Genomic DNA, 10,835 nt, shown 5'->3' on the forward strand with positions numbered 1-10,835 from the left:
CCGTTGGAAACAGTCATTAAATCCTCATTTGGAATACGGAATATCGGGCAAGCGTTGGCCAAGGACTCTCGGAACAATTAACTCGCGGTGCTGGCCGACAGAGGATCGTGTCTTAATCGTGCTCACATCGCATCGATGATAAATAGAAGATTAATGAGTGCGGGCCGACATCGGCCGATCCGCGGAGTTCGTTTTCTAACGGACGCCGCCGCCTCGTTCCGATTCTCGATGATGAAAGGTTACAAGCCTTATCGATAAGGGATTGTCCGGGATTAAAAAACACAAAATCTGGCTACTCCGACTCTAAAATAGGTTGCCTCTTAGGACAACTCGAAGAAGACCCTCCGTAAGATCCGGCATCCCGGCGAGTAATAAAACACAGTTTGAGGACACTGTCTCTTGGCGCGGCTAATCAGCCCTCTAATTAGGTGTTGATGTATGGAGCCGGCCACCAAGTAATAAAATGGGCACCTTGTTTTTATCCACGTCCACCTCAAAAGAAAGAACACAAGTACTTCGGAGCTGGTGCTCCGAAACGGTTTCCGTCGACAAGGCAATGACAAGACACCATTCCGAGTGAGTCGCGTGAAGCATACATAAAACGCGCCGGGCCACGATCGGGTTTACGACCCACGGATCGATCCGAGCCGACCTGTTCGTCAACGAACGGATTTATGGCCGTGTGGCCGAGCGGGCGCCTCCAGACGCCGCAGCCGCGCCGGACCTCAAGTCACGACTACAGGAAGTACACACGCCGTGTTCTCGCGATTTGTGTTCGCGAGCTGGGCCAGCTAATCGCCGGTATTAGAAATTGAAAGTTCTGCCACCCGGTGCCGGTGCCTCGGACGCTTCCTCGTTTCAGTTTACTGGTCGAGCCCCGGAGTCTCTAGCGGAAGATTCTCGCGGCGAAGGTCGGTCTTCGTGCTGGGCTCGGAGGGCACTTCTGGGTTTTTTCGCTAATTTATACGGCTACGGCGATACGGAAATGAGAACTGACCACATATCTGTCACTAGGGCCCAAAAGAAGTTTAGGTGCTGGGTCCTCTTTATTCGGTCTTAACAGGATCCTAAATTAGAATTCTAATCCTACTTATCAGAACGGTTGTCCTATCGCCGGTACTTTAGAAGACCGGTACAATGGCCATTTATATTCACAGGCACTGCCTGACACTTAAGATCCCGAGTTCTTCTACGACCCGGTAGAGATGATTCCGTTGAAAGCCCGCGGGAGTCGATTAAAGCCTTGGCCGATTCTCTACAGCATACCAATCAGGGGCCGAAGTGCCGAAAGCTCCAAACCAAACCCCGAGTACCAATTCCCGTGCCACCCGGTTCGCGTTGCGACATTAACATTTCGTCTAGATTTATTCGATTGAGCGAAATGACACAGCGCTCCGACCCGACCGATCTATCGATAGCGCGGCCTTTCGGGCGGTTCTAGCGGATCAGACGATCGGATCGGCTGGCAGGCGGCGAATTAAGTCAAAGTCCATCAATCACACCCCCGGCCGGCTACCCACGCCAAGGGCGCCATTTTGTGTGCTCCGACGAGGAGCTGGTACGCTAAGGAGTACATCTTGCCACTTGACACTTCGGAGCCGGTCCTAATAGGGGGGGGAATGAAAATTAATCACGCCATGTTGATTGCCACCCGAAGACAAATCAGATCAGATACCGACCGATGGGCTTGACGTGTCCTTGACGGTCCCCTAATGGAACCTGTTGGCCCGCCAACCGGAGATCGGAGAGCTGACACGGAGAAGGTTGCCGATATGCCGTGAAAGGTCTAGTCTTTCAATCCTGAACCCTCCGAGACCGGGGGCCTTTTGAATTTGAATAACAAACTCGAGCTCATCGTTTCATTAAAACACCCCAAAGGGTCGGACCCTCCGCTAATGCGCTAATTATGACCCTCATGCACCGGCATGTCATCGCGGTTGTGCTCTCCCTCCGTCCCGTCCACAGAAAAGGCCACGGTTCTAATGATCGTCAATTGCCGAAAAGTGGGAAAATCAACTACCCGGGCAGCACCCGGCTGGGGGAAGACAAGTTTCCCAGCGAAAAAAGCGTGGACCAGATCCCTCTGAAGTGCCACTCGACCGATCGCCGCGCAAGGGGTGGCACTTCATTGTGGTAATAAATAAATGAACCGGGCCCGCATCCCGGTGAGAATCCTTCGCGGACACACCTCGCCACAATAGCCCGGGGCGAACTGTAGCGAAAACGGTCACACGTGACCAGCACGCGTTGCACACGGGGGCTCGAGTGCCACGGCCCCCTGCACCCCTATGGTGCCAGCCCTGCCTGCTAATCCTGCTTTCCTGCGCCTTACTTATACGGGAGAACGCAAAGAATCGGCTGTTGCTGAAATGCTACTCTTTTCGAGGGCTTTTCTCAGGACCACCGTTAGCCCGCCCGGTTCCATAACGGTTATTTTGATTTTATGCTGGTACGTCACGGGGGCAGAGGGCGTTTTGGGAACGGTGGACGGGCTTATGGTTGTGTGGGTATTACTGTGGGAATGATAAGAGCAAGCTAACGAGAAGGCTGCCCACGGGAACTCCGTTATCAGCGGCGCCGAAATAGCTCAGTTGGGAGAGCGTTAGACTGAAGATCTAAAGGTCCCCGGTTCAATCCCGGGTTTCGGCACATTCTCCCCTTTTTTGTTGATTAATTACTGGGTTGTATACTAAGTTTTGACGTTCGATATCGAAGCGCGCAGCTACGAGCCTTATTGGTACACTGGTCATATGAATGCACGTTCATAGTTTGATTCAAATCGGTCACCTAATTTTATTTTACAAGCTATTTAGTATCGACATGTTACCGTATTTTGCACAATGGAAAAAATCAAGTATAGTGCATTGGTTTAATTTTTGAAAGGTTTAGGAGCAAAGGAAAATTATGAACGAATGTTGAAAGTCTATAAGGACTCTTCACCTTCAGTTTGGGGATTAAAAGGGGTGTTTCTAAGTTTAAACGTGGTCGTGCTAGGCTTGAAGGCGATCCACGTCAAAAACGTAAAAAACAGACACAACACTTAAAATCGTATAATATATACAGGATGTCGTATTGGAAAATCATCGAATCACTTAAAGAATTTTAGTATGTTTAGTATTTTATCTCATTGAGTGGAATTGGATTTTTGTTACCGGACCGGTTACTTGCAAAATGGTTAAACAACAAATTTCGAAAATTGTTGTAATCTTTAAGACCTACTGAAAGTGAAAATTCGCTAAAGACCCGGTTTGAAGAAGAAAACCATCCTCTTTCATTAGGGCAATGCACCCTTTCACAAGAGCAAAAATCCATGATTTGAAAATGGCAAAAATCCATGAATTATAGTTCGAATTGTTGGAGTATCCACCCTATTCATCAGATTTGGCCCCTAGCGACTTCCATCTGTTTTTAGACCTAAAAAATCGCACGTGGAAAGCGTTTTACATTAAATGATGACGTCATAACAGCTGTAAAAAATACTGTGACGCGTCGATACTAAATGGCTTGTAAAATACGAATTAAGTGATCGAATAAAATGAAACTTCACATACGTTCTTTTGAAGAGTGTACCAATAGAACAAAAAAGAATTAGGCTGGTGGCAGCGTTCTCTGGTATCGAACGTCAAAACTTAGTATACAACGTAGTAGTGACTCTTAAGCCTTTTTTAGAATGATCGCATCGCTATGACTGTTGAGAACGCGACGACTTCCAAGCTATCGTCAAAAGCAATAAAGATAAGCCAGTTCTACGAGTTCTAAAACAATCGGTCCTCGCCATAGATCCAGTTTGGATCCCCGCGTGGATCCAGTTTGCATCTCGCCATACATTGTAGACAAGAGCAAAAGTAAACAGTACGTCAGATAAGCGTAGGAAATACAGGGCTTCAGATGAATAGAACGAAAATAGACCCAAACAGATAGACCAGCACCAAGAATCAATGCATGCATAGAAAAAGATGCTCTGGTCTTCAGTCTTTTACTCGTGGACCGTTCCAATCAAGCTGCTGAGATCATCCGGAAGGATTAACTGCATCTCTCTCATCATCGGAACTCTAATAGTCGGAAACCCATCTTCTGTCGACGGCTCCACTGTCAGGTAGTAGTACCCATCTATCCTGTCAAAGTCGATTAACAAATGGTTTTAACGCGCAAAAAGATCAGAACTGGTCAGTATACGCAAGAACACCTTGGACCACACTCCTTCGCGCAATAGATCCGCTCCGTAACACTGACCTTATTCTTGCTGATTTACCAATGGACTTAATGAAGCACTAGAAGGTTTATTGTCCGATCTTGGTCCGAATGGTGGGCCGCACACTTTGGGCCCCCTTTTCCCCAACTACTCTGTCCCATTGTGAAAGCATAACGATCATTAACCACGGGAAACCCCCCCGCCACACGATCGTGTGCCGTCGTAATTTGATTAGAACTGTCATTCTCCATCGCAGCCTCTGTTCCGCCGGCCCGATTAGAGAGTAATATGCAGAGCGCCGCCATGACAGCGAGTGACATTAAATCCGGCGTTCCGGTTCTAGCCGGGTCCACGTTGCTCGTAAATTTCCCGTTCTCGCTTCTCGTTGGTAATTAACTACCGCAACCAATCCAACCCGGTTCTTTGCTCTCTATTGAACGATAAATCATGCATTTTTCATTACTTTCACTTTGTTTACCGTGGTCCGGTCCGGCCCCCCGCGGAAGATCCACCAGAAAGTAGTGAGGATTCCGGAACCGACCGGAAGTAGGTCATGAATTTGTTCGACAGAAAAGGCATGTGTGGTGTGTTCCGGTGTTCGCGTGGAGTCTACACTGGGAACCACACACAGAGAGTGACGAGGAGGAAGCACAACAAAGCCCCGTGTTGGCGCCGCCGGCCATTGTTGTGGGTTTTCCGCATCGCGCGCCAAACACTGGGCGCGTGCCCCCCATACGTCCGTGTGGGGCCCACAACAATGGCACATTTTCACGTTTCAAATTCGAAACAAAAAAACGGGTGGACGATAAATGGAAGCGCCGCCATGCGGGGCGAGACGGAACTTCCTCGCTGGGGCTGGCGCTGAACGGAATGTGTTTTTTCCGGCCCAAGGGCCCCCCGGGGTGGGGTCGGGGCTGCGCAACAGCTGATTCAACAACAAATGCGCTGTCGGCTGCCTGGGTGAGCCAGTTTTCCGAGTGCGTGTCACGCCATCGTGACACGCGACGCCCGGACCCGGATCTTGAGCGCGCGTGTGACGTCATCGAGGTTGTTGGGCCTGGCGGGTTTTTCCCCCGTTGGGGCCCACTCGAGAATGGTTCTCCCTCGGTTCGGGGCGGGGGGCTGTTCCGCAAACAGGTTGTTGGCAAATCCGCCAAAAGTTAGCATAAGCGCGGCTCGTGTCTGTTGACTGTTTGTTGGACTCTGTTGGTTTGTTGTCGTGCCAAAGTCCCTCAAAGTCAATCTCGGCTCGGCCCGGTCCGGGGCAGAGATTCACCAAAATTTTTCATAACAACTCCCGCGAACCGGTCGGGGTCCAGGGTCCCCGGGCGTAATGGGACAAACAATAGTTAAGCCCATCTTGACACAACACCTACTCGCAAAGGTCTCGGCAAGGGGTTTGGCGTTGTTTGGAGTGTCAATCTCGGCGTTTCTCACAATCAACCGATCGGTTCCTTCGGGGCTTCAAGTAACGCGTCTCCAAAGACGGCTGATCGTGGTCCTTGAGCGCGGTGCTACTTTCTCACGTGTCGTGTGGCGTAATGTTAGGTTCCGAGCGCTTCGTGAGGGCTTTCGTTTTCAGATGGAGAGTTTCGGGGGCATAATGTTTAACTTTGACTCACTTTTACATTCAGTTCCTCGATAGCTGATCGTTTGATCGACTTCACAGCTTGTTGAAGCACAAACCCACCGACACGCCGGCCGTAAACAAATCACTCGTTCTCGTTCCTGGATCACTCCGACACGCCTCGCCGTCGGCGCTCGGCTTGAATCAGCTTAGGCATCGGTTTAGAAAGGAACTGACCACCAGCCTGTCGTGCCACGTTTCCTGTTTTGTGCCCGCGAGACCTGCCAACTACCTGCCTAACCCTTCCGCATAGAAAGGTCCATCCCACGAGCCGCGCGCTGACTGGCAGAGAATTGGCTCAGTGGCTTGGCTCAAGATCTTTGCCACTTAACTGACGGGCGGCCAAAGTTTGTTGGAATTCCGGCACCAGCTCCGGCACGACGTCGTCGTCGTCGGAAGTGAACGGGCGTGCGTATGCAAACCGTGCTTCGATGTTTCGCACCCGATTCCGTGTCCGGCCTCGGCACTGGAATGGTTTAATTCCAAAGCGGTACCGTTTTGCGACCGGTACATGCCGCCGATCGGCAGGTTGAGTTTCGTTCCGGGTAAAGGGGCCGTTTCAATCAGTGAACGAAAGCTGATACTGAAGCTTACGGAAGAAATGGAGCATTTGGGTCTAAAATATAATCATACTATAAAGGGTTGCATTAATAATTAATAATTGAATATTTATGTTTTGAAGTGCTCTTATAAAATTAAAAAATGTATGGTAGATGGCGATCTCTATCGACATTGCGTAACGTATCGATCAAACGATTTCAAGTTTATACCAATTTGAAGATCAGTCTAAAAATTCTGTAAAGCTAAAGATCGAATACAAAGTGGAATCAAACAATTTACACAAAGAACTAGGCCAAGAACGTAGGCCTAACGGTTTGCATGCTTCTACTCTGTACTTGGTGGGACTTGCAGTGAATCATTTATTATGAGTTGCTTCCGTATCGTCAAACAATATATTTAGTTCTCTACTATACTGTCAACAACTGGATCGATTTCTAGAGCTTAGAGAAACATCTTAAATACAGTTTTGAGCTTGACGCAAAAATATTGGTTTCCTTTTTCCCCAACTGAAGATATAAACCTAAGACCATCATTTATTAAAATTTTTATAAATAATGTAGTTTGCTTAGTTTCTCGGTAGATCATTCCATTTACTTACTAAAAATGCTTTCAAGTCGAAGAAACCAAGAATACGGAATTTATTAGAAATTAAACGGTCGATTCTTAACTAACAATTCATTCTATTCTTTCGACCAGATAATTGTTTTAGGCATCTATTTTATTTTACTACAGTTAAGAGCGATCCCCGATTTGAAATCGAATACTCACATCCAATTCTGCAAAGAAAAATGGCCCACAAGAGCACCGGCAAGATCCGCCAGCCCCTAATCGCACGGATGAATCACATCGCCCATTAACATACCAGCGACCGGCAAACTCCCGGCGGTTCGGTTTGCAGTCAACATTCTTTCCGCCCATCAGAATCACCGCACCAACCGAAAAAAAACCCGTAATCAAATTCACTGCAAGCAATAATATCACCACCAAGTCACCCGGGCACGTTCGCATCGTTTACGATTCTGGTCAGCCCTTTTCCGAAGAAGCTTTCGTCCCACCCTCCCCGGGCCGGGACATGCCATTTCCACCGGAGTCCACCAACGGAGGTCCAACAGAATTCTTATAGGTTCATTAGACTATTCACCAGCAGGGACTGCGGGCCACGGGAGAGAAATGCCCGTTCTCGAGCCACTGGCTGGCTGGCTGGCCATTCCCGGGGGCCCCATTGCTCATCCCGGTAATGTTCACAACATGTTGTGCATTTGTAAAGTCGTCGAGTCGAGTCGTCGAGTGACGCGTGACAAGCGTGTTACATTCTACGCATACACCGGCCGCCTGGCCGGCCGCGGTGCGAGCGGGGCGCTTTTTGATGGCTTGCGACTCGTTAATGTGTAATTTAAATTGTTAATTGAATTCAACTCCACGCGGCCCCTGTGGTTGTGTGGCTCAACAACAACCCGGGGCCCGAGGGATGTTGATATTCCAGTGAATGGCACCTTCGGCGGCCGGGCAATCTCTGGCACTGTGGAACAGGATGCGCACGGCGCACGGCGATGTTATGACGTGTCTGGTTTATTTATTTACCACTAGCAGGCCCGGCGAACTTTGTTCCGCCCCAAAGGCAATTAGTAAGCAGGTTTTGGATTTTATGTAGTAAATATTTTTTATTATGATTAGCTTTCCTTTTTGTTCAGTTCAGCACCTTATGATACACTACATTTTTGGTTTTATTATCAGGAGCAAAAATTCCCGATACCGGCGTGCCAGAGGGAGTTGGCGCGGGACCAACAACCCCGTCCGTAAAAGCAAACCCTTACAGAAAGCATCAGAGATTAACATTGTCTCTGGTTCAGGCTAAGAGCGCTCAGCGTTTGTTGCCCAATAAGAAGAAGAAGAAACATAATACGTAGGAACAACTATAATAAGTTATTCTTCCACTATACTGTGTGTTAGTAAAAAAAAATAAATAAATACCTTGAATGTCGGATTAAATCCTCGTTCATTGATAATCTTTGCCCCAAATGACGTCATTTGGAAACAGCCATTGTAATTTCGAATGTTTTCCAGAAAATGACGTGATTCGGGAGTTTCGCCACGAAGTAATGATTCCATTGGTTCTGGTGGCGGAGTCAGTGAAGGCAATTTAACTTTTCCGCTGAGGCAGCACAATCCGGACGTTTCTCCGGAAAATTTCAACGCATCACACTTATCACAATGAACGTTCATTGGCCCAATGCGAACGCTCTTATGCTCGCTGTACTTAGCGATGCAATTGTATCGAAACGCTGCCCGATACAAATCAGCTTCTTCTTCTGCAACAAAAACTGAGCGAATATTCAAATCGGCATCTTGTCGAAAATTATCTACTTGTGCGTTTCTATTTTTCGCTCGCCGATTTCTGTTTGCCAACCGAGTCCTTTCGCGAGCAATTTCTTTTTGTTCTTCAGTCATTTCATTCGCAACACTTCGCATAGTTTTTGCATTACGGCTTTGTCGGGAAAGATTCGACCGTCTTGGTCGCGGCATTGTTAAGGAAATGTATGAGGCACTTGTTATTCACTGTCCGGTATATCACGATACTACGCTGTGTTCGCGGGTTACTTCAATACATTTTGACAGTTATAAAAACGACAGCCAAGTAACAATAAAAAATTTCCAAATGTTCGAGAATGTGCGAGAGAGACTGTCAAATCGTCAAAGTAATCGTAGTGACGCTCTCTGTCTGGCCTTTCTCGAGAAGGGAATGAAAACACGCGGTCGTGAGAGAGGGGTGGGGGGGCTTAGTTTTGCTTGGGAGGAGGACACGCTGCATTAGCGAGAAAGAGAGGCCAATAGTTATTTGCTGTTGCGCGCTTTGTCTGCCGCGCTTGCTTGGGGTGAGGGAACGCTGCTTTAGCGAGAAAGAGAAGCCAACAATTGTTTGCTGTTACGCACTCTGTCTGTCTCGTTTCAGTACGAAGAAAAATCATTGTGCAGATTTATTGTGACACGGTCGGAATATAAAAAGTATCCTAAAGCCTTCCTTGGGTTCTAAGCTACCTCCACACCAATTTTCAGCCAGATCGGTTCAGTCGTTCTTGAGTTATGAATTGTGTAACCTTTAGGCGACTTTCTTTTATATATATAGATTATCATCATCACGCCGGGGCCTGGGAGCGGTCAAGCCAGCTCACAGCTGACCTGCCCAAGGCGGGCGAGCGGATCGCAAGATTTTTATTTATTCCATTTCCTTCGATTGGCTATCAACAGTGCTGCCCGATCGAACCATTTGGTTGAGGTGAGTTGCTGGGTTGCGGCCAATGAATATCGGATTTTATTCTGCATCCTGGGCCCACGGGATGCACCGGCACCATTTTAGCGATCACGCGCGATCGAGCGTCAATTTTTTGTTGGCCGTTTAAAAATCCCCTTGTCCAAAACTTCAATCTTCAATCATTATCAAGTAGGACCCACGGGTGCATCAATCTTCATCACTCTCCGTTACGCGCTGGCCGGGCCAGGAAACCCTATATCCTTCACCGTTCGACAGGTCATCCCGAGGGGGGGTATCCTTTTCACAGATTTTTGACGAAATCGGGACGGGTTCGCTCGCTCGATCACGATCATGCTTTTAATTCTTTTTTTATTACTGCTACCCGGAGGCCGTAATTAAAACCCTCGCCACGGGCACGGGGCCTTTCGGAGGCTTTTAAATTGGTGACCTCTGCGGAGGGATCGATTATTGGGTTCCCTGAGGGACACCCTAATTCATTCGTTCGCTCGCTCCCTCTCTCTCTCTCTCTCTCTCTCTCTCTCTCTCTCTCTGTCCACTCCGATCTGTTCCGATCGAGCGAAGGGCGATCTCCAAGCAAGGGCTTCTTCTTCCCGTTCTCGCTTTTTAGGGGCAGGATAAATCAGGAGCAGAATTAAAAGGGCGAAACATCACAAGTTTCGGTGCGCTGTCGGAGGTTACGGGAACGGCGAGCAGAAGGACCTCGGGAGGATCGTCGAGCTGGGCTGGGTCGAATTTATTAACCTGCACCGAACGACCGGACGCAAGAAGTGAGAAAACTGGTGCCGGTAAATTGGTCCAAACCGAGGGTCCGTATCGTATCGTATTCGTCGTTCTCGGTCCGTGCCGCAGACGATCCTTTCGGAGATTTGTTTGTCCCTCGCTGTGCTGTGTGCAGTATAAATCAACCGTTTCGACCTTCCTACCTACGTCACCCTGTTTTCCACTTTTCAGGTTTTCCCGAGTCCGGTGCGCTCCTTACCTGTCCTTCCGTTCCGTTTTCTCCATGCTCCCGGCCTAATCTGACAACACGGACGGAACACCTGCACGGGATTCGGTAGAATAATAGCAGGACTCCGCAGGAGAGAAGTAAGAAAACCAGAACCGAACGGTGCAGAGGTGGTGCCGGTGATCGATCTTCACGTCGATGAGGCCGGCCGAGGGAAAGCAATCAAAGGCAGAAAATC

At 48.6% G+C, this 10,835-nt stretch overlaps 1 non-coding gene across 1 annotated transcript; it reads left to right on the forward strand.

The window, feature by feature from the left end:
- The first annotated feature begins 2,576 nt into the window (after nt 1–2,576).
- Trnaf-gaa (transfer RNA phenylalanine (anticodon GAA)) lies at nt 2,577–2,649 on the forward strand. Its single transcript has one exon. It is a non-coding gene; the product is annotated as a tRNA-Phe (tRNA).
- The last annotated feature ends 8,186 nt before the right edge of the window (nt 2,650–10,835 follow it).

The sequence above is a fragment of the Anopheles bellator genome, chromosome 1 (genome assembly GCF_943735745.2).
Source record: "Anopheles bellator chromosome 1, idAnoBellAS_SP24_06.2, whole genome shotgun sequence".
Taxonomy (NCBI): Eukaryota; Metazoa; Arthropoda; class Insecta; order Diptera; family Culicidae; genus Anopheles; species Anopheles bellator.